Below are 25,169 nucleotides of genomic sequence, written 5' to 3'. Positions count from 1 at the left end.
TATCTACCCCTATACAAATGCATTTGTGAAGGCATCATCCTCTTTCTCAATATCACTGTCCTCCTCTTCAGGCTCTTCTATACACGTCTTAGACCTTTCTGTTGTTTCTTTTGATATGTCACCTTTTGACGACTTCTCCTTTACACGTTGTTTCTTTTTTAATCTATTTAAGAAAGAGGAATAATTAGATGAGTCACATCAAATAGTACCGTTTTGCTCTTTCTTGGCAGTTTTTTCTTCAGCAGCTACTTTTTTTTCTGCTAATCGTTGTTGGAACTCAGCATCTTTATCTTCTTTTTCTGCTTCTCTTGTATCCATTGTTGACGGGTCATTCTATAACGCCGCAAGTGACGATAGACATGAAACACTTCACTTCCAGCACCAGCACTAGATCCTAAAATTAATTAAGGGGCTAACTCATGTAATGATGGGTGGAGCTAGCAATGATACTTACCCATATAGAATCGTTTGAATTCAGGTGGTTCTTGTGGTTTCCATTCTGGTGTTAGAGCAGGAATGTCTACAGGTTTATCCTACAGATAATAATATATATCCTTTATTATTGTCTGAAAACAAAACTGGTTCTGCCATCAACTTTTCAAGCTGACTCTTCTGTAAATTTCTAGGTGTCATTCTGCCTTTAAATTTTGTGGGTGGTTTGTTTTTGCATTATTACGAACTTTATCTTCAGTTTTTGATTTGTTTCAGTCATATCTGCATTCAGTTTAAAAACTCCACCCACATGATCGGATCGACCACGCCTATTGTATCGACGCCATAAGGTGTAGTGCTGCAGCTAAAATCCCAATAAGATGTCGTCATTATGGTGGGGGGACTATGGTCTGACTGGGGCAGCAGTGGCAGCAGCTACTGTGTACATTATATTGGACTTCCAGAGGCATGGAAGAGGAAAAGGTAAATAAACTCTTAACACGTGGTTATCACGTGATCATAGTTTCTCAGTGTCTGGTCTTGTCAATCTTGGAAACACTTGTTTCATTAAAGCTGTAATACAGGTATATTACAAGGTTTGTTTGATTGTTTTTTTAAGATGTTTAGGCCTTAGCATGCATTACCAGCTATATCACAATGGTTATTGTTGTGTCATGCTAGTTACAAGACGGCAAAATTTCTGATTAAGTCATTATATTCCATTGTTCAAGGTTAATATAACATTAATCTGCAATATGATGTATTGTTATTAGTACAGCATTGAATGATGAGAATGAACTTGATATTAATCCCACTGAATTACTTGATGCATTAATGATGGCATGGCTGGTTAATTGATTACCAACAGCAGGTGGTGGATAAGTGGGTGTGGTCTGTAACAACCCACTCGTTTAATTATGACAGGATGCATTGGAATTTTATCATGCTTTGTTAAATACAATAGAAGAGAAAATGACAGGTGTATAATAACTGAGGTGAATCCTTTAATTTCCTATTTAATGCAATGTTAGGTCAGACCAGTTTCTCTCTCGGAAGTCCCACAACTAGTTAACATATCGTTAGAAATGAATGGATCTGTTCGCACAAGATGGGTTCAGCTCATTGATAGCATCATTGATGATGTCATTATTTTGTAATAGGTTCAATTATTGCTCCCCCTCGTCTGCCACCCTGTCCATTAAGGGGGTTTAAACAAGTACATTAGTTTGTTGTCATTGCAAACAATCAGTAAGCTATAATAACATTTATTGTATTTTTAGTGTATCCTTAGTTACCAACAAGATATGAGTTTATAGATAGTTTACCACTTCCACTTCAACCTACATCTTACAGTACAAATGTAAGGATGTTACACTGTGTGTGTGTATATATATATATATATATATATATATATATATATATATATATATATATATATATATAGAAAGACTTACTCTCTCTCGCACACAGAATTCATTGCAATACAGTCTTAGACAGTACATGAGTTCAGAATTTGTGCAAGATGTGGAGGTCCCATCATGTTCTCAGCAAGCAAACACTAAAATTAAACGAACATTTGTGAAACGATTACGTATTGGACGACTGCCAGAAATACTTTGTTTCTATATAGTAGTACTATCTGGTTACCAGATGGCTCAATGACCAAAAAAAACAACTCACTTGGAATTTCCTTATCACCTTGATGTAGCAAGCTATATGGCTTACACGACCACACCCATAAGGTAAGAAACACTCACAACAGGAAATCTTTTTGTATATGTTATTCCAATCCCAGTTATCAGTACAAACTTTGTGCTGTTATTGAACACTTAGGAGGTCCTTCATCTGGACATTATTGTACTTATCGTAAACATAACCATCAGTGGATCTACACTTCAGATACTGCTGTTTATCCAGTCAATGCACGAGATGTTTTACAATGTCAGGCTTACATGCTTTTTTATCTAAACGCACTAGATGATCTCTTTCAGGTTAGAAACAAATGGTGAAATTGAAAACTATTATATTTGTTGTTAGTTTCATAAATCTTTTATTTATAAAGACCAATGTACTTATAATAAACTAAAGATATTATATTATAATGTAATAGTTATCATAACAAATGGCCTACAACGTTAATATCAAAGAAGTATCAAGAAGTCTGGTTATCAAGTAATAAAAACCTGCTAAGCACAAAAGTATTTATGAGTCTTGTTCTACATCTTCGACTCCCTTGCTCTCGTCTAAAAAATTACAAATTTTTAGTATTATTGTATTATTTGACTCACTATCTGTAGTCCACAGTGTGAGGTTGTCCCTAAGCAATTGCATTATTAGAGTGCTATCTTTATATGAATTTCACCCAAGATTGTCTAGTTCAGCAATAGCATCATCAAATGCCTATATAAAGGGAGGATATCATATACATCTTTTAAATTGCTATACTATAAAATCACTTTCTTAGCAACTTCGCAAGCCTTTTTAGAGTCATTGTGGATCTATAAAAAAAACAGAGTAATTTAAAGCTAATCCAAGGCGTATTGGATTTGTTGGGATGTAGTTTTCTCATGAGCAATCTCCACAGCTTCTTGTAAGCATTCTCGCTCATATTGCGGCTTGGTCTCTTTCATCTTTAGTACAGAACTCTGCCTAATCGTATCGACAGTAATCTCCCCTTTCCTAGTGAAAATGACAATTGTTACTTGAGTTCGATATATATTATAACAACATACATTTGTTGTAGAAAACTAAAGATTCATCGCCATTATCTGATGCTTTAAGGAGATGGTCGTCAAGAAGAGAAAGAACATCTCAGTGATTTTTTTTAATTCTGTCTCTACTTCTCTCCTGTAAGTTCGAATCATTTCAAGTTTTGTCAGAATCTCCTTTACTCTCCTCTTTTTGTTCAATGCTAGAGATAATACGCACGATGCCCGCCTGCTTCCAATAAATTCTTATACGCGACAGAAAGGAGATTTCGTTCTTCTACGCTTAGGTCGTATTCAATTGAGCCCACGCTCTTCATGGACTCGACCATTTCTGTATTAAGTAATCGTTAATATTGACGTTATAAAATAAAAAAAGCTTACCATCGTATCTTTCTGCTTGTTCTGCAAGCTTTGCTTCTAAAACATGGCTCTCTCTTTCATCCATACTGTCTTCAAAACTTGTTCTCGTTCAATCGATGGGCGGCTTGTAATTTTAACCGCAGTACACATGCGCAATACGTATTGTGTTAGTTACGTTACTATGCCAACAAAGATGACGTATTTAAAGCTTGACCAATCCAGTGTCTGAAACACGTGAGTCTATTTTGTAAGTGTTTATTATAGCAAGTACTTTTTAATTATACAGTTAACAACAAGAAAATAAAAATTACTATAGTAAATTTTGTTGAGTTTGAAAAAATACAACACAAAAATCGTAGCTGTGAATTACAAGTTCTTTGACTCAGTTTTTGTTCAGAATCTATAAAAATACGTCGTACAATTATTTTAAATATTAATATATATTACATACCATCCTCTAAGTCTTCATCACTTGACCAAAGAGTAAGATTGTCCCTGAGGAGCTGCAAAAATAAGCGTACTGTCTTTGAGCAATTCGTCGTCATCAGGAGGTCCAGAAACGCATCATCAAATGGCCTATTTAAAAAGAAAGAAAAGCACTACTAAAACATTTAAAAGAATGCTCACTTTCTTAGCAATGTCACAAGCCTTTCCTTTATCACCTAAAATTTCATAATAGAAAACAGAGTAATTCAAAGCAAGGCCTAATCGTATTGGATGACAAGGATAAAGATTCTCTCATTGGCAGTTTCTGTTGCTGTGCTGTACGCTTCTTGACTTCTCTGTGCTGCCTTTTCTTTCTAATCACCAGTACTGAATTCTGCCTCATAACGACAATAGTCTCCCTTCCTAAAAAAAATTATTTAATTATGAGACATGATTAGAGGGGTTGGCCTACATTTGGTAATAAAAGACTTTACTCTGAACATCTTCAGCATTTTAATGAGGTGGTCATCTAGAAGAGAACACACAGTGTTACATATCTCCCTCAGTTCAACCTCAATGTTCTCCCTGTATTCCTTAGCATATTGTATTCTTTGGGAATCTGATTCGGACTGTCCTTCGATGGCACTTAGTGTCCGCCAGGCTATCCTGCGAGTACCAATAATGTTCTTATAGGCAACTGATAGAAGATGCGTTCTTCTGAAGATAAGGCTATCTGATTCAGCACAGACTTCATTGCTGATACCATATCTAGAAATAAGATGAAACACATCTTATTTGTCTTCTAAAGTCGATTTAATTACATCGTATCTTTCCTGCCTTGCTCAGCCAACTTAGCGTTTATGACCAGACTTTCTCTGGTCAGCCATTCTTTATCTCTTACAAAAACGTGCTAGTTAAAAAAAAAGTTTAAATGGTCGCCTTCGGATTTCCTTTTTATAACCCGCGGACCGGACAACGATTTGGCATAGTAACAATGACGTCCACTAGCCGCAAAAACTCGACAAAATTCGGTTACTATGACAACAAAACTGACGTCTTTTCAGTTAAAATAAAAATGACAAAGCAAATTTTGAGACAAACAGGTTGTGCTTATATCGACATATTTTTTATTTATAGGATATCCATAGTACTGTCAAGCTGTTCCTCTAATTCTTTTTTTGATATCTGTAATACAAATGTACACACAAAGGCCATATAGCGTCTCTATTACCTTTCCTGCCTTGTATCGCTTGAGTAGACGAGCCCTCATGAGCTAACTCTTGTAAATCATCAGCAGAAAATTGATGCTAAAAAATAAATATGAATACCTCTGAATATCATAATACATGTTGTACATTTTTCTGACGCTTCTTCCTTCTAGCTATCCGTCGCTCTTCTGTGTTTCTTTTTCTTTGCTGACTCTATAACAAAAGGTCACTTCCAGTTATAGTAGTAATAACATATCCTCTTACCATCTTTTCTGACGTTTGATTGCCATGCAGCATCTAATAATTCAATCAAATATGCGTAGTAAATATCACCTACACCTTTTTTTTGCTTTTAATACTTCAGCTTGTTTCTGTTGGCTTTTGTCCTTATAAGGTATGTCCTCAATAGAGTAGGAGATGGTACAAAAGATGATGTATCTTGTCCTCTGAGTTCAGGCATTTTTGGTAAGTGAAGTAACCATATGTACCATAAGCCAAATTAGGTAATTTCAGAGCTAATGATAGGGTTATATGAACTGTTACTTACTATGTAATAGGTGATGTACTTTAGCATTAAATATAACATGACATTCATGTTTATTGTAAAATCGACAAATGAGACAAAAGCCCGTATACTTTTATTATATAATTCCTGAAATAATACAACAATAGGGACACATTAGAAATCCTTAAAAACCACTTACCGTTCCTGAGTTAATAGAGGTCGAACCTTCCCTTCTATAAAGTTTCTCTCTATTTCATATTTCTCTCAAGAGGTAATAATTTTACATTTTGGCTAATATCCATATAAGGAATATAAGCTGTCTCTGATGGAAGCAAGAACACAAGGGCACTCCCACTACGTCCCAATTCTAGCGGTACGACCACATCGATGTATAAAGCTCTTTAAAAAAAGCAATAAATTCACTAGACTCACAGCCACACCCACTACTTTGCTGACGAGGGTGGTCAAATTGTATAACCCAATCTACATCAGGTATATCAATACCTCGAGCCATTACATCAGTAGACATCAATACCCCTCTAATTAGAAGTTATTAATGACATTATATTACTTATAATTATCATACTAACTTATCCATTGTCATAAATGAGTCAAACAAATTTGACGTTTCTCTCGCATTTTTCCATGTAACGAAAGTACAGGTATGTCAACTAGTCTAGAAACAAGGTAGATATATTATATTATATAAATAATACCTCTTAACAATATCACTGAAATATATAACACACAGACATGTGGCAAAGAAAACTAAAAGTTTTCTTATCTCTGTGATGAAAAAGAAATGTGACAAAAATGTGCTAGCTTCTCTTCTGATGAGTTTCCTGTAAACAGCCATGATTTTAATGTTAATTCTTTTTTGAACTTACTAAATAATAGTTAATTAAGGAGGGGGTTGATTGTTCCTGTAATTAACTAAAAATTTAATAGTTGTAACGACAGAACACATACTAATTGTTCTCCTGAACTGAGAGCAATATTATAGGATTACGTAATCCACCTCTTATTAATACCTCTACATTATGTGTCAGTGTTGCCGAGAAAAAAGACCCTATAAAATAATGACATCATTATTACATCATAAAAATTATACTTACTGGTTCGTCTTGCTTTGGTAAAATACTCAATATTGTGTTAAGACTATGAATGACATCATTATGACATCAATGAGGATCGGCTAACTTACGTGGCTTCAAATCCAAGATCAAGCAAGCGATCGGCTTCATCCAATACCAGGACCTCCTAATTAATACATGTTATGGGTGGAGTAATAATCATGGGGTGGGTGGAGTATTACAAGAGATCGAACACGGAAGCTAAATGACAATCCTTACGTTCAAGAAGATCAGCTAAAATCGACAGGGAGTGGCCACCACAACAAACTCCTCTAAAAAGTATAGACACACATAATTATATTCCTGTTCCTAACAACATGGGAATGGATTTATGGAAATATGTTCACTGACCCTTCATATTTATTGCAATTACATCCTTAGAAACTTCTCTACTACCTCAATAGAAGTTGTAATGACATTGATGACAATAAAAATAATTTCATCACTTCAGCAACTTGTACTGCTAATTCTCGAGTAGGTAAAATAACTACAGCACCTCTGTCTGTGGGGGGTGGGGAAGTGGGTGGAGCCAATTGAAGGGCAATACTTACCTCTCCGATCTTACACTTTTCTATTCTATTAAAAAAATACAATAAATTGTGAAAAATTATATCATTACCTTTGATTTAGTATTTCTAATATGGAATTACAAAGGCTAACGTTTCCTGACCAGTGACCTGTAAAATATTAAAAGATTATCCAGTAAATATTTTATTATCGAACTTACAGCCTGAACAGCGACATCTTTATTGTTCATAAAATGAGGTTATCACTTGACACTAATAATAACAAAAATAATAAAGTGATTTAAAGACCTCGTCTTATATACTTGGACTGGAGTTGTGTGTGGAAGTTTTGCTGTTTCAATATTTCCAAATTTGCAGGAGAAATGGCTGGTTGTATTTCTGTCCAAGTAGACATCTTGACACATTTGACCACGTGGTTTCATAACTGGCGCATGCTCGGCTCGTATATAGTCCTCCTATCCAATGTGGTACTCGTCATAGAAACAGTAATCTTTTTTAAAAACCTTTTTCATCTTTGTTTTAATGCATTTAAATATAAAAAATCGTTTAGTTTCTCCATTACTGTATAATATTGTATTTATCATAGCTATGTCTGATAAACCACAAGACGAACAGAAGAAAAAGAGAAGTCGTCCCCTCATTCAGGCTACACGTAATTATCTCCCTTCTACCAGGAGGAATATGGGAGATATGGACGTTCTGCTATGTATGCTAGAAGACGTAAATATCTGAAAAAAAAAAAAAAAAAATTTACGTACTGAGCCTAAAATAAAGAAAAGAATTCATTACAAAATTAAAACCTATTGGTGGTGAAAAAAATGGCGGTACTCGATTGATACTTACTAGAAAATCGTATGAACTACTTGTATAAAATAAGATAGTACTCCAGCTTTACTTTATTACACAGCGTAAATGGTATCCCACTGAGGACACACCCAGGAAACTACGACGACGCATTAAAACAAAAAACCTTGTAAAATTACGACAAAGCATCACTCCAGGACGGTCCTTATCTTATTAGCAGGACGACATGAAGGAAAGCGTTTATATTCTCAAAACAGTTACGTCAGGACTGCTATTAGTAACTGTACGTAATTATTAGTGTATTGTTTTAGTATGAATTACGCTCTCTGGTAGGGTCCCTATAAAATTTATCGAGTCCCTCTGCGTCTTTTTTTTCATCTATGTAATCAAGCTTATGTTATTGCTACTAAAACTAAAGTTGATATTGATGGAGTAAATATTCCAAACATTTAAATGATGACTATTTCAAGAGAAAAACGTCCAGACCAAGAAAAAAAAGGGCAAGAAAGCAAGCATCTTTGAAAGACAAGGAGTCGGTAAGCTCTTGTTGCATAAAAACTACATCATTTTGTGGTTGGTTTTTTTCATAGCGTTACAAAGTAACGATGAAAAGAAAGGAAGACCAGAAAACTGGTCGATAGTCAACTCTTTTAAAATTATCACAAAAAAGAGGAATGGTTTGCAGTCATATCTTCGCCACCAGGGGTCTCACTATCTAAGGGACAATATCCTCACAAAATGGTCTTCTAAAAATATGAAATAGTTTTTTGTGATTGTTTTATGACGATTTTAAAAGTTAAAACCACGTGGGGGGTGTGTTTATAAATTTAACCTTTGGATGCTTGAGGTTTACAATGTGGTTTAAAATGAGTGAAGAAGAGACACAGTTGATAATAGGGAGTGTAAAGTACAAGAAAACAAGATGGTATCCTTGTATTGACAAGTCACAAGTGGCTTGGTCTCCTGAAGGTTCCTCAGAGGTCACTTTTAATAGTCCATATACCATATAAAAGTAAACATTGATATTATTTATTGGTATGGTTTAAATGACAATGTTGGTCAATGATAGGTCATAAAATTAGTAAAGAAAGTGGTTCTAAAGTCCAACTTCAATAGTACATCATGATGGCAGTACAACTGTATTCCATTTTGTTGGTGCTGATCCAAAATCAGATCGATCTCAAGTGTAGAACGTCTATTACAGATGATATCAAAAGTGTCTCAACAAGTAATGATGTGGTTGATTGTCCTAATGTAGTATGTAATTTTTAGACACGCAATCCTGAAATGGAAGCTAAATGGAATTATTACAAGATGCTACCTCTATAGACTTTATAAAGATATGGTTGTATCTGGAATTATTACTGCTGAAGAGTTCTGGGCTAACAAATGGGTACATGATAAGATCTCTTAATATAGTCTGTATTTGTTTATCTCTTTAGAATGGAGTTAGCACTAACTCTGAACACAATCTGGACTGCCTTCTGCATTCTTGGTACAATTTTCTTGTGATACAAATTACTCTTTTCTTTTTCATTCTCAGATTGACATTCAAGCATATCAGGATGTAATACTGTACAGTATCAACTAACAACTGACATTATTGAGAATATATTTAGAATGTACCCATCAGGTCAGCATTACTATCAATCCAGTTAAGTTAGCATCTATCCATTTTAAACAGTGAAGGGAAGCATGCAGAACAGTAACCTGATAAGGTAGTACTATTTTCAAAGAAATCATTCAATTTTTTTTTATTATAGTTAAGGTGAGAACAATTTTGGGTGCAATTTTTCAGTCACAAAAATTCATCGGAACAGAATACCACCAAAACCAAAAGGAAACGAGCTACTATTTCAGGAGTTGTTAGAAACAGATATTAAAGTAATAATATAATTTAATAATAATAATAACATCAACATATTGTGTTCTAGCTATACCCAGGATAGCAGTAGTGACCCATGTTTATCCATCTATGATAACCCCTTGAGGTATTGTATGTACATATGTAAATACCTGTTTTTAAAACTGGTTAGGACCTTGAAGAGAACAGTTCCTGATGCAAAAAAGTGGGCAAAACTCACAACAACAGATATTAAGCGATGCAATCAACATAGTACATTAGTATTAATACATGCTATTCAAGCTGCATATGTGACGTGTTTTTATAACCTGTTGGAATACTTTCTATATGTTTGGATTAGGAGCAGTTCTAGTCCAACAGATCCAAGACGTGGATTTATCTGAAGAGCCCTACAATTAGCAATAGGATCATCTCGTTTAGTAGCTGACACACCATCTCATTCACTTGTTTCGTTAGCACAAATGTCACTTCAATCTTCAATCACAACAGGTTTGTTTAATTGTATAAGACATTGATTTCTCTCTCTCTCTCCTTTAAGCCTCTGTTACCTTCTCAAGCACACTCTGCCTTATACATCTTCTCCCTGGTGGTTCTTTAATGACTGACACAAGTTTCTCTCCTCCTCCTCTTTGCACAGTCTACTGTGGAAAATCTTTGTCGTTATCAAAGATCTTTAGCTGAACTTTTGAGACACTTTTGGGCTTGTTTCCAGTAGTCAATCAACAATTAGAACAAAAAGTAAAACTTGTATTGTTTTAATAGTTAATGATAACATGTATTATTGTATTTACATTGTACTTTACTTGTAGGTCCATAGAATGGCTCAATGTTTGCAAGATTTTAAAGACAAACAATTTATCAGAGTTTCATCTCAATTGTCTCCATCAGAACTAATCTTATTGGAGCAATTAGAGACAACAGTTAATATGGCATTGTTTTCGATATCAAGACTGGCTGAGTAAACAAACAAAAATCAAGTTAACATTGAAATAATAATAAAATATATTATAAATATTTATTTATTCTGTTTATTTTCCTCTCCTAATTGTAATACTGAAGGAATGAGTTACCACTGTCTGTTCTGTAGTATCTCTTTGTTGGTAAATATTCTAACTTTTTAATGGCTTTCTCAATCACTGTCCTACCTAACAATAGTTAATAACAAAAAAACATATTAACATTATATATAATATGAGGCCTCACATTTGTCAATCAAGATTTTGTCTTCTGAGAGCTAGAATAGTATACAGCAGGATTGGTAGTAAAGCTACAGAAAGATTTGTGATCATACCTGATCTATTGGGTATTCCTGAATAGTCTGTTTAAGGAGTTTAGTTGCCATGGGAGATAGAGGATGTGTGCCAATAATTGAGACATCTTCAATACCAGATATCAATTTGCACACAGTCAAACAAAGCTAAACATGACTCATCAGGTGTTACCATAGAAACCATTTTATAGCTTAGTACTGACTTGTACTTTACCTGGTGACGGAGAGTATTCGTCTGTTGATATTCTGTGAAGTCTGGTTGATAGTGACTGTTTTCCAGACCTTTCAATAATGCTATCCATACATTTTGTACTAATTGAGGGGAGGGGTCAGAAGGTGGGGCTTCCAAGTGCTAAAGGCCAGCATTTGTACGTACTAATATAAAATATTTTATAATAATTACTAAAATATTAATTTACTTTGAAATTTTTTACAGGTAACGACCGAAACACACAATTCTCAACAATTGGTATCTATACATAACATCATCCATTAAAAGAATTAATGTATCTATCAAATAATTTATTCATCCATTACATCATTTATTCATCCATATTAAAAGAATTATGTATTCTCAAAATAATTTATTCATCCATATACATCATTTATATTTCATCCATTTACCATTTCCCTACTACAGTACTTTTCAAGAAAGTAGAATATACTGAATGCATTATGACATGCATAGCAAGCATACTCCCATCTTGTCTTCATACTACCATTGTTAACAGAGCCCGCCCATGAAGAGCCACATGTCAATCACAGGACCCCACACCACTCCCAATACTACATACAATTAAACATTCATTAGTCAAAGTGATTATAGGGGTCTTACCTTCATCATTTAAAACTCGCAATAAATTACCAGCGCTCGAACAGCATTGATTTTGACCTAACAATAATTAATCATTTATAATAACTTAATAACTGACCACACCTTCTCAATATCATTCAAAGAACTGACCACAAGCTAGGCTAGAGAGGGATAAAGTAGAAGGATGACCTCTCTCGGCTACTGTCATGCCACAAAGAATCATGAAAGGTTTCTCAACAGCCGCACTGGCCTTGTGGTCTTACTGTCCAGTTTTTCTTTAGTGATAAACCATCTTTAATACATTCACTACAGTCACACTAAAAAGATGGTATCATCACTAAGATGGAGTATGGACTAAATACTCCAAGCGTACGCCATAGCCCCAGACTGAACCAAGAAATGGTTGGTATAGGTATCAGTTGTTATTGGGTAAATTCACCTTAATTGAAGCATTTTCGTCTTGACTAGACCCAATATTAACGTTTGTACAAGAAATCCTCATATGTTGCTAATAATTAAATACAACTAATAAGAACTAGGAGCAGCCCCACTATTACATAATACTGTTAATTGTCCTACAATAATATTACCCATAGTTGCCAATACAGAACAAGATTGCGAACATGATTGTAGGGTGGGTGTGCCTCTTTGAAGCCACAGTGTTAATGGACCAGATAACAATCTCTCCAATAAAGATCAAGCAGCTGGAATTAGCTCCTTTAATTAAGTAGATGATTATTATAATTAGAGGAGAAAAGTCACTTGGCCTTGTCATTTTCTAGTTGTATGATAATGTCCGCCTAGACTCTTCTAAAAACTATAAATTAAAAAATATTTATTAATCCATTTGTGACACCATACATCCATTTTTGTAACTATCAATCCATTAATGTTAACTATGCATCCATATAACATACTCTTAGTGCATGGAGTTGTAGAGGTTCTTCAAACCAGTCATAACATTGAAATATAGTTCACTCAATCTCTGCCATGTTGATCTGAATGGATAACAATACATCCATTTAACTATAATGCATCCATTTCAAATAAACCTGTACAATATGAAAATGAAACTTTACAAATGGCCGTCAAAACTTGTACAGCTTCCATTACTAATGACTTGGTGTTACTATAGAAACATAAAAAATAAAGTAAATCATAAAAGAATAGCTGTCAAAAAATCTTACCAAGCCTATACCATATATGGTATGTACCATAGATGTATGTACCATATATGGGTATGTATTTAACAATGTAACAATAGTACATGTACAGTACATGTGGTCTGAATTTAAAAATGGTCCAAAATGATAGTAATGAAATCACTTGAAGCTTTTTATGAAGTTTAGCTATATAGGTCCTGTTAAGTAGAGTAATTATTAATGCTCAGAAATGTTGTAAAGTGCAACAAATGTTCATTAATTTACATGTACATGTACTTGTAAATTTGTTATTGTAATTATTGCATAGTGACATATATGTTGTTGCTATGGTAATTGTTTATAGTGACTTAGCTAGCTAGTAATTTAATTAATACTTATGAGTAATATACTCCTATAATTATAGGGGTATAATTAAATTTTAATACATGCAATTACTTACATGGACTTGTACAAGTGTAGCACAATGCTGTACTATCCAAGGCCATTCCATCTGAAGCTCCATCCTTTTAACCACACCTCCCCTTCCACCAATGAGGAGATGACAGAGACAGTAATGCTCCATAACATGTCAAACTACAACAGCAACTCAGTATCTATAGAAACAATAAAACTAATAGAAAATAATTCTTATAATTACCACCAGGATTGTTGCAATTGGTTGCAATGTAGCTTACAATACTACTGATATATTGTCCAGTTAGTTGATGATATGTGGTATTGGATGCTAATACTGATAGACACTAGAGAGAGACACACACACACAGAGTAGAGAAATGACACTTCAATGTATTAAAAAAAAAAAAAATTACCTTGACAATATGGGTTAATGTTAAAGAATGAGGTTCGGCTGTTACTGCTAATACCCCCGAGCAGTTCTATGAAGTTCTTTAACCACACCTCCAAGGGACAGTAGAATAAGGAGTAAATGGACGAGCAGGAACAGGTCTACAAATTACAATAAATTGGAGGGGTCTCAATGTATTTACTCACTGGTCATTTGCTACTGCAAGGAATGATTTAGAGCCCTCCATTATAGCAACCAATACAGTAGAGCAGCACTTCGACACTGGACATAAAGGTCAGAGTTCAAAAAGGTCACCATTAATTGCTTACTTTATGAGAGGGCTTTTACATAGACAGTAAGTAGGGAGGAGGAGGGAAGAGGGAGGACGTGGGTGCATCAGGAAGAAAGGGAAGACCATAAGAGAAAGCAAAGTAGTGCGATCTAAAGACTACAAGAGAAAAAATATATTAATTAATATTAATTAATAAACAACTTGAAAAATGGCTGACAAGCAAATGGAGAGACTGAAGACGAAGTCTTAGATTGAGTTCCCTATCATTAAAATAATAATAATACCACACCCTCTACTTAAATAGGTAGTTCATACTTGAGATTAACAGCAGTAATATCACTATCTGATAGATCAGATTCAGATCCACCTAGAGACAAAAGAGTGACGATGATGACTCCCCTCCCTTTTACTTCTTCTACTCCGTCCACTTCACTACTATCACCATCACTCCTCGCCAGCTGAGATATTAGTTAAGGAGTGTGGTCCTTCGTTTAGTATGCAGTTAACGTCGTTGTCCGTTTTTGTCTGGTGACCAGCGGACACTAAGGAACTTGGTAAATATTGTTAACAGCAACTAAAATGGGATGAATAAAATACAAAATGGATATATAACGAACATACCACACAGGATGAGGGTAAGAGGCAATGTGTCTGTGGAATGCGATGTCCTGGAAGACCCAGTTGTCCCCATGAAAACCTTTAATGTTGCTAGGAGAGAGAAAGGTAGCTGAGGATAGGGTTGAATAGATCCCCCATTTGTGACAACCATTTTGAGACATAGTACCCGAACAAGAGAGTTGGTGAACTATGAATAAGAAAGAAAGTTCTAGTGGTAAGTAGTTCATTTTAGTTTACTTTATAGGGAGTGGTTTCTGTGATGATTTTATATAGATACATTGAGGAGCTTTTAGTGAAACTTCAAGAAATTCATTGATAACTAATGGAGACATATCAACCACACTAAAGAAAGAGAGAAAGGGATAAACTTTGGCTCAATCTAGGTGAACCATATTCACTTCACTTTACTTTCGAAACTAGTGTGCATATACACACCCCATCCAGCTTCAGCCCTGAACAGGTATACTCAATTACTCGACGTTATATAGATACCATTGGATACTACCTTGAACAAGTAATTTTTTCCGCTACCTCATGAGAGAGAATAAGATTTAGCACACACTTACAAAATATTTGTATATACTTTGTGGTGTCAACTTCTTTGCATATCGTATAAGAATTACTTAATCCATAGAGAGGTTCTGTGGGGAGCAATCACAATGTGGGACAATTTGATAAGAGTAAAGTAAAGAGACGTATATAAAGGGTCAGTGAGTTCAATTGTATTCGTGATAACTGTTATTACTGTATGCACTAATTTTCTGGGTACCATTGATGACTGTTGATGTGTGAGTGTAAAGTGGGGTCAGCGGTGTCCATTATTGTTTTGAGTAAAACCTCTATGTCCCTGAGTAATTGTAATCAATATTAATAAGTAATTGACTATCGAATATTTATTAGAAATGTAACCTGGGTAGGATAGCCCTTTATGGATAATAAAGTCTATGAGGAATCCAAGATAGCCTCTCCCTCTCCCTCTTTCCTCTAGCGCCTTCTTGCTAACACTCATCCATTCTGGACTCATGTTTTGCGGCTAATTATTTTGCGCATACGCAGTCTACCTACCCACTGAGGAAAACATGCCTCCCAAAAAAGCGACAACCAACAGCACCCTAGTGAAGAAGAGCAACCGAGCAAAGAAACAAGACACAAGATGAGAAGCCACAGATCTGAAACTAGGAGCTCTACTCCCTAATCAATCAGACCTTAAAATTTTGATGATGACGTCCGATGACATAAGACACTACTGGTTATGAAATATTCTGAGCGAACTCAAGAATTGTCAATGGAATAGATTTAAATTTTAGTTTTGACAGATCTTATGAGCTGAAGACCGACAACATTGTAGATGGTTAACTTGCGTTTCTATTGGTGTCAAAACATGGAGGCCAGAAACACTATGAGAAAATGAAAGTAGGAGAATTTGGCATTCTTCTATACCCAGTACTGTCGTGAATTCCAGGTATTGCTGGCCTTGTACAAATTGTTACAGGGGGAGCGGAGCCTGATCATACTCATTTGATAGTGAAAATCCTCATTTTTGACTCTAAAAGTACTCCAGAAGAACCACTTGGGACTGGTAGAATGTTAATTTTGTCCGACGACTTAGAATGTTCATTTCACTCTCGAAATCCGCAATAATTTCTAGAACCCCCATCCAACAATGGGGGCCCCTAATGAAAATGTGGGTGTGATCCCACCTCGAGCGACTGTCAATGCAACCAGTTACCAAAACTGGTTTGACCTTCATTTTGGATTTGGAGTCCAATCGGAATGATCATATTAACCTTCAACATAGCTTTTAATATTAGAAACCATGTATGTTAACTTTTAATCTTCTCATTTTAGAAGTGACTATAACTTGTTTATAAATGACCTTGTTTACATAGTAATGGTTTGCAATATCAATTATCCATCTAACTCTCACATAAAAAAGTGCAAATATGTCTAATATATTGACCACAATACTCTATTGTGTTTGCATGTTTCTCACGTTTATTGAGATGTTATAGATTTAAAGGTTCTAGATTCCTTGATCACTAGAATTTTTTCTTCCACTTATCTTTAGTCAGCAACTTTTTTGTATATTGTAGTGGGGGGTGTGGGGTGAGCTTGTTGTGCCTTTCAATATAGCAACGAGTGTGATCACGATTTAGCCGTTTCAAATTATTGCTGGCAATGAGTGTACTTTATTAACTCTGGGTAGGGGGTTCAATCCCTATAGTATAGAGAATTGGAACTAGCATTTTATATTAGAACAGAATGTAAAACCGATATAGAAATTAAACATATGAACAAACCTGTCACCATATAAGGATACCATATAATGCTAGCATCTAAATTATGTATTATGATATTTCAATGTGTTCTAATGAATGTAAAGAATGGAAAATATTAGTTTGCAGATGGATTAGGAAGTAAACAAGAACTGATACCAGACTTGGCAACATTAACATGAGACCTTACAAATTACAACACCCCAACACGCTTATTAATTAATATATTACATTATGGATATTAGAGTACTCTAATAGAAACGAACCCAATCAAAATTGTTACACCTAACTAAATATTAATACATAAACTCACACTTGTTCTCTCTTACAGCTTTTGTATTTGCAGCAACTCCAATCACAAGAGACTATTCTACCATGATATCTTTCAATCAAAGGTCTCAGTTTCTCCTGACCGCTTGTCAAGTTGATCCCCACTTGCTCCATGCAATACTGTCAACTAACTCTGCTATGGTAATAGCCTCTTGTGCGGGAACAACTGGCCCCATGCGTTACTACATGAGGATCTCCAGTTCATACCAGCAGAATCATAGGTCCTTGTACCAGGAGATATATCAGTCTCTCATCGCCCTTTTCATGCTTCACTCTGACCACAACCCACAAATTAAGACCCCTTTTGTCTATTGGTGTTTGCATCAAGACTACCCTGACTGTAACAGTGTCTGAGAGATCATTAAGAGTAATTTCTGCTAAAACTGCTCTGGCGGATCAGAATCGTCCATAAGCAACTCCACTCTTGAATGTAAGCGTTGAATTCTTTCTTTGCTCGATCCCAGCTGTATAGGTTATCAATCTGTCGTGTGATATATTACCTGAAATAATTCTGTATCTTTCTTACTACTGGTTAGATGGTGAAATGATGAAAGCTTCTTGAATATTTCCCTCCTTGATAGCCATCAGCCCAAGCCTGTGTTACTCTGCCCCACTGCGTTGTGGTATAGTGACCTTTGGAGTACCCAGCCATGATTCTCCGTCAGGCCACACAATAATGTTAAATCTAACCTCCCATAATTTTTTCTAGTGCAAATAAAAACTGCTTAAAAACAAATAGTCCAAGCCGCCACGCCCAATATGATTAATTATTATTTTGTGATCCCACCACCACATCATCACAATTTGGAACCTGTCAGTTTATAAAAGATGTTGGCATAGTTCCTCACGTACGTCATTACTCCGTAGCCTCGTGTGAGATGTCCGAGAAATAGAGACAGAAAACGAGAGACAACATTTGTTTTTGAAACTGTAACTGAAGTAAATAAACTCTGAGAAAGGTCTTTAATTTTTATATTCATAGTGGGTGTGGTTTTATATTGACCCCCGCTTGGTCAGTGCAGGGCATTTTCAGTAATGTAGCCAAAGCTATGATATTATGAAATGATGTCATGTCACTTGTACCCTTCATTTCATTCGCTTTTGGAAAGATCTCTTTGGCGACGCGGGTTAGCTCCACCCCCTTGAACAAGGTACTTGATGTATCGGTGTAACAGGTAATGTACGTACTTACATTATACTCACCTATTAATCATTTTTATACAGGTGACAATGCATTTCGTATTGCCTAATTATATGATAAAGGGTGTAGTTAACGTTTGTGGATGCCCCTCCTTCTGAAATCACTGTTTTAGATTTAATCAGAAATGTTAGAAGAAGTAGGCTAAAAAGCCAGGCGCGAAAGTAATGCATCCATTATCCTTTAATGCATCAATTCACCTAATACTATGCATCCATTTATCTCCATATATCTCCTTGATCCATGGTGACTGTCTCTGGTCCCTCACCATTTTCCAGATATATTCCATTTGATGCCTACCACATTGCTTTTGCTAATTCGTAATGTAGCTAATTTTTGACACAGGTCAGGCTGATACTATTACTAACAGGATAGAAATGAGACCTCTCACTCTTATGCTTTGTCTGAGGCTATCCGATTTTTAGTTCCGTGTGTCGGTTGCCTTTGCATTTGAATTTTTATTGAGTCAAAAATCCTCTTTTCAAAAGGCAGATTGGTAACATCACTACAGCTCACCACTAATTGACCTAGGTTGTACGATACGTCCTCATTTTCATTGATTTCCTGTATTGGGAGATCTTCATGCTCAAGACAGAGATGTCATATCCAGATTTGTATAGAGCATGAGACAATTTCCCAGACCAAGTAACTTGTTACATATTTTAATCTCAGTTATTATATAATATATTATGAACTCTGTTTAAGGTCATGATACAAACGCTGGATTTTGTCATGCAACTTATAGTTCCTTCATTGGGGGTGTGGTTGCTATTCATTCTGGCTGTTAAACCATATAAAAAGATAAATTGGATTTGATAGTATTATACTCCTCAAATAATAGGGAGAGAGTCACTCTTTAACAGCGAGAGAAATAAAAAGGTGTGTATGGTAATCCTATGTAAAAATCAGTTACTTGAAGATGACCTAAATCGAAACTGGATAGACAAATTGATGAATGGACACATACAAATTAGGTACTTACAGACAGATGATCAACCTGTTGACAGTGGACAAGTAGAACTCTTTCCAATGGAGTTGACCTTGATAATTTCTTCATTGAATGTTTTTAAACCCAATTCCTAACAAGCCCATTTTAATATAAATATACTCCAATATATTATCATGATAGTCACCATTGAAATCTATGAGCATAACTAGTTCCTCAGGAGGTTCTCTTCTCCCTCCGTCCTACTGCTTGGGGCTGAGTCATAATGGGGTACGACTAACAGATCGACGTCCCACTATATGTATCTAACAACGACAATGATAAGTCAGTTTAACTTAGTATTAACATACTGTCATCATCACTCATTGTATAGTAACCCTAATAATAAGCAATCACTTTTTGTTTCTTATAACGTAATCTATTAATAACTTGTCCATGTTCCTCTGGACTTGTCATGTAATAGACGCTACACTAAATAGAAACGTTTAGACTGAGAGATATACAGTATTCTTACCGTCTACCGTCACACAAAATCTTAAGTATCTATATACCACTACAGTGTGAATTGTTTGTTAGAGATGATCTAAAGAGCGTCATCTCCTGGACGAATGTAACTGGAATGGCTGATATATACGCCTATATAAACACGTAGATTAACTGGTTTTATGTGTACCGGTTTAATTGCTATCATTGAAATGAAATGTGATGTCTCAGAGATAACTTGTGTATCTTCCAATTAATGGATTGAGTATATCTCTTTCCCCAGAATCTAAAGTAAATACATATTATAGTATATTAACACATTGTTTCCTTGTTAGCAAGCTTGTTGCCAGAGCAATTTTTCTCGAGCTAATACATAAATCCTTTACAGACCTATGAAGTGCAATCATATTGTGGTGGATTAGACTCCACCCACTAACCATACCAACACTGTTTCTAATGAACCGAAGGATCAGAATCAGGTAATAACCACAAGAGAGAGTATGTAACCGAAATATTTCACAGGTACGAGTTGATATATGAGTAGAACCCCTAACATAAAACCAATCAATAAGTCCATTATACATTATATATATACTTTAGTAATGTATTAGGAGAACAACGTATAGAGTGTATCTATTGTTATCCAGTGATAGAGTAGTATTGCAACATCCCATCTTCTTCTTCACTATTTTCCAGTAATCATCTGCTAGATCCAGTCAAGTACCTAGTAATATGTTACATGACCACTTTTATGATAACAGATGATAAAAATAGTTTGCTAGTTTACCAGTTCATGTCACGCTAGACACACCCTTATCCCAAAGGGTGGTGGCTATGAAAATGGACATGGCCCTTGTGTGCTCACTTTTAGTACGTTGATATTGATGTGTTGCTTGCTTTGTCTCACTATCTTGTATACTAACTGGACAGCTTGACAGATATTACAATATTGCTGTATATAATATCTAATATACTAATATATCAATGCAATATTTCAACAGCTGCCATGTCTCGACTTTGTTCAGCATATTACTCCCATCCATACAGTCCTCTCCCTATATAAGAGGTAAGTTATTTCTCTTCTTTCTCTCTCTAACCTGAGACTATTTATCTTGTGATGTTTTGCTCAAAGATTTTTCTTTCAATTCTGCCTTCCATTGTTCTAGAACACATAGCATAGTTCTGCTGTACAATCATCCTAGAGGAGGTTATATCAAGAATATTACAATAAACCTACCTCACTATTGTCTCCTTCCTTCTCATTTATTCCTCTTCTATATCCTGCACTTCACAGTCCATTTTTGTTATGGTGAGCATTAAATCAAAGTGACAACGCCCACTTAAGTAGGCGTGGTTAAAGAAATGGAAGGTTGATCAATCTTGCAGTATTAAACACAGTGTTCATACACTGGTATTTTACGTTCTTTAAAAAGAACATGACATGTTTTTATCAGAGAAGAACAACCTGTTCCTGAAGATGAATCTGCTAAGTAACTGAACAATTTAGTGCAACTTAACCTAGCACATTTAATCACTTGATGCTAAAAAATATTATCGCCCCCACCATTCTATACTCCTAGTCAAATACACCCCCATTTCTTAATTACTTTTTTAAAACCATGGATGCTAAAACCGCATTATTTCTTTTTACACGTCAGTACCCATTTTTTTTTACGGCATTACCACTGGATTAGCATGTAAAGTTAATGATGAGCATCATTTTGGTAAAGATATAGGTCGCCCAATGAAACTATAGGTAAAAATGGCACCAAATCAAATACCAAGGTAGAAAAAACAATTAAATTCATTAAAATTTAAATGATTCTATTGTTATAAGATGATCTTATGAGGCGTTGGATGTTAGAACTGGTCACGCCTATCCTTCAGTACCCAGGTATGTCTATTAATTCAATAATATTACATTAACTAATATCCTCTTAATAATGATAGGAGTTCCACTGGTCCTGGAACAGCACAAGCTGTTCAACCGCCATTAATAAGAGAGAATACAGAGTGTAAGTGAAGAAGTGGCTGCAAAAAAGAAAATATGTGAGAGAAGAAGAGAGAGAGAATTTAATGTTAATTAATTGAATGTTACATATAGATCATATGGGGCGTAGTCTTGGTGATATTCATAGAGGAACTAGGGAAGGTGCCACTAGAGTATATAATAGAGTTAAGTCATCTAATGTATATATTATTCAATAGGCTTTAGTTATAAGTCAAGGTACACGACAATTAGTACCAAGAAAAAGCTCCTATGGCAATCAAACCACAATGGCATTCTCCATGGAAATTAATGAGAGTATGTTTTATTAAGATATAATGTATGTATTGATATATTGTCAGGTTATTAGCGGCCATCTTGGTTGGGTACTTCAGTTGCTATAGATCCAAGTAATGAATGGTTTGCAACTGGTAGTGGAGATAGAACATTAAAGTGAGCGTTTGTATCTTTATATCTCATTTCTTTCTTCTCTTGTCAGCTCTGGGAGTATCCAGTGGTCGGTTAAAGTTAACACTCACGGGACACATCAGTAGTGTACGGGGGTTAGCAGTAAGTCCTCGACAACCTTATCTCTTTAGTTGTGGAGAAGATAAACAAGTAAAATGTTGGGATTTGGAGCAAAATAAAGTAAAGAAACATCAAATACTTGTAATAATAGTTACTATTATTATTATTAGGTTATTAGACATTATCATGGACATCTTAGTGGAGTGTACTGTATTTCAAATACATCCAACCATTGATGTGATAGTTACTGCTGGTAGAGATGCTAGTGCACGAGTAAGTATAAATGTTTTATAAATGGGGTTTAAAATTATCAGCTTTTTATGCATCCTATTTCATTTATAATCTATCCATTTTAATAGGTTTGGGATATGAGGACTAAAGCATGTATCCATACACTCACTGGACATACTAACACGATAGCTGATGTGTTTCACTCAAGGAACTAATCCACAAGTAATATTAATTAATTAATTATGATATTATAGGGGCTTACCTTGTAATATAGGTAGTCACTGGAGCCATGACAGTACAATTCGTTTATGGGACTTGGCAGCTGGGAAGACCCTCTCTGTATTGACAAATCATAAAAAACATCAATACGTTCCCTCGTCAATCATCCCTCAGAGGAGTATGTGTAAATCTTTTGTAACTAGTCATTCTGGTTCATTTTCAGGTTTACTTTTGTCAGCATCTCCTGATAATATTAAACAATGGAAATTTCCAGATGGCAATTTATTCAAAATCTAAGTGGTCATCAATCTATTGTTAATACTTTAGCAGTTAATTCAGATAATGTCTTAGTCTCTGGAGGTCAGTATTGTTTAATATTGCCCTCTACTCATATGCCAACACCCTCTCATTAGCTGATAAATGGTTCCATGCATTTTTGGGACTGGAGAAGTGGATATTGTTTTCAAAAATTACAAACAACAGCTCAACCTGGGTTCCCTTGACAGTGAGCGGCTGGTATATTTGCCGCTACTTTTGATATGAGTGGGTGTCTCTAATTACTGGTGAAGCAGACAAAACTATTAAAGTTTAAAAAGAAGATGAAACAGCTGTAAGCCACACCCTTTCTACCAATTATGTGATAATGAATTTTGTTTTTAGACAACAGAAGAGTCACATCCTATTGAGTGGAAACCACAAATCCTTCGAAGGAAACGATACTAGACCTTACCTATTTGCTTTTTCTTGTATATAAACTCTTACTAACGAATGCTTTTACTAACAATGGTTGTTATACATATATTACAGCTATATATATATATATATATATATATATATATATATATATTATATATATATTATACTATTATATAGATATATATATATTATATACTATACTCATATATATATATATAGCATAGTATAGCTGTGTTTAGGAGTTTTGTGCAGGTGTTGTTGCTTTTCAAAAACTCCAAATTATTACATAATTAATCTAATAAGTGGCTTGAGTTTGAGCAGTTGTAAAAATTAGATGAATTAATTGTTTATTATTTTCATAGAGAGTTTATCCTGTGGGAATTGATTGTGTGCATGAGCCAGTGAAGATTAGGCTTTGATATTAGTAGGTTTTTAAAAATAAGTAGTAATTAAAGTATTTAACTTTGTGACCAATGTAGGAGTGTCACATGTGTTATCAAATTAGACATTATATCCAGGCAATGCAGTGGGGATATCCCTCCATATTTATACATGTCCTTGTTAGAATTAATTTGTTTAAGTACACTAATTGTACAGTTCTATAGTAATTAAGTAATTAATTGAGTATGTAATAAAAATTGTATGTTTTTAATTTTTTAAATCTTTTTTGGAATGATATGTAAATGACAACAATTCAGTTAAAACTATTAATCTATTTTAACATTGTTACTATCTTTTACAAGTTATTACAGAAAGTTTCTTAATAGTTGTTGTTATAGATATAGCTATCAAAAGTCAAGGTACACTCTCTCTGTGGAGGACGTCTCTTGGCTGCATCATAACCATTTGTCTCCAGGACAGAGTAAATATTCTCATAACTATTCATCATGAGAAGAAAAACGATTTGACACATAAGAGACTGAGCTATTGATTGAAAAAGATCAAATGTGTCTCTTCCCACATATGGGTAAGGTCGAGGAACAAGTCGAGCCAATTTGACAGGGAGTACTCACAACATTGCATTGTACCAGTGCATGGAGGAACATTGGTAATATAACAAGGCGTACATTGTGGTTGATAACATATCTTGATACAACCAGGTTGATCTTTGAAGGTCATAAAGTTGGCTGGGACTGTAAGTTGTACCTGGCATAACATTGTTATTAGAGCATGTGTAGTGTGAAAGTTATGATGGAGAGGAGACTGCCCCTGCCAATCTGCCCATAATTTATCAATAAACCCATGATGTAGGAAAAAGATAGGATCATTAGCAGCATTAATAGTACAACATGTGACCACCAATATTGCAGTGAACTGAATCATGAAGATTACTGCTAATAATAGTATGCCATGTATTAAATGATGCA

At 35.0% G+C, this 25,169-nt stretch overlaps 3 pseudogenes; 1 reads left to right on the top strand and 2 right to left on the bottom strand.

Annotated features, from left to right (window-relative positions):
- Positions 1-9: 9 nt before the first annotated feature.
- Positions 10-3,585, bottom strand: LOC121391196 (annotated as a pseudogene).
- Positions 3,586-3,882: 297 nt separating this feature from the next.
- LOC121391195 lies at positions 3,883-9,662 on the bottom strand (annotated as a pseudogene).
- A 10,194-nt stretch (positions 9,663-19,856) lies between these two features.
- On the top strand, positions 19,857-23,829 carry LOC121391194 (annotated as a pseudogene).
- The last annotated feature ends 1,340 nt before the right edge of the window (positions 23,830-25,169 follow it).

Source organism: Gigantopelta aegis, unplaced genomic scaffold (genome assembly GCF_016097555.1).
Source record: "Gigantopelta aegis isolate Gae_Host unplaced genomic scaffold, Gae_host_genome ctg1945_pilon_pilon, whole genome shotgun sequence".
Taxonomy (NCBI): domain Eukaryota; kingdom Metazoa; phylum Mollusca; class Gastropoda; order Neomphalida; family Peltospiridae; genus Gigantopelta; species Gigantopelta aegis.
Note: the sequence above shows the minus strand (reverse complement) of the source record. Positions and strands in the feature narration are given on the sequence as shown.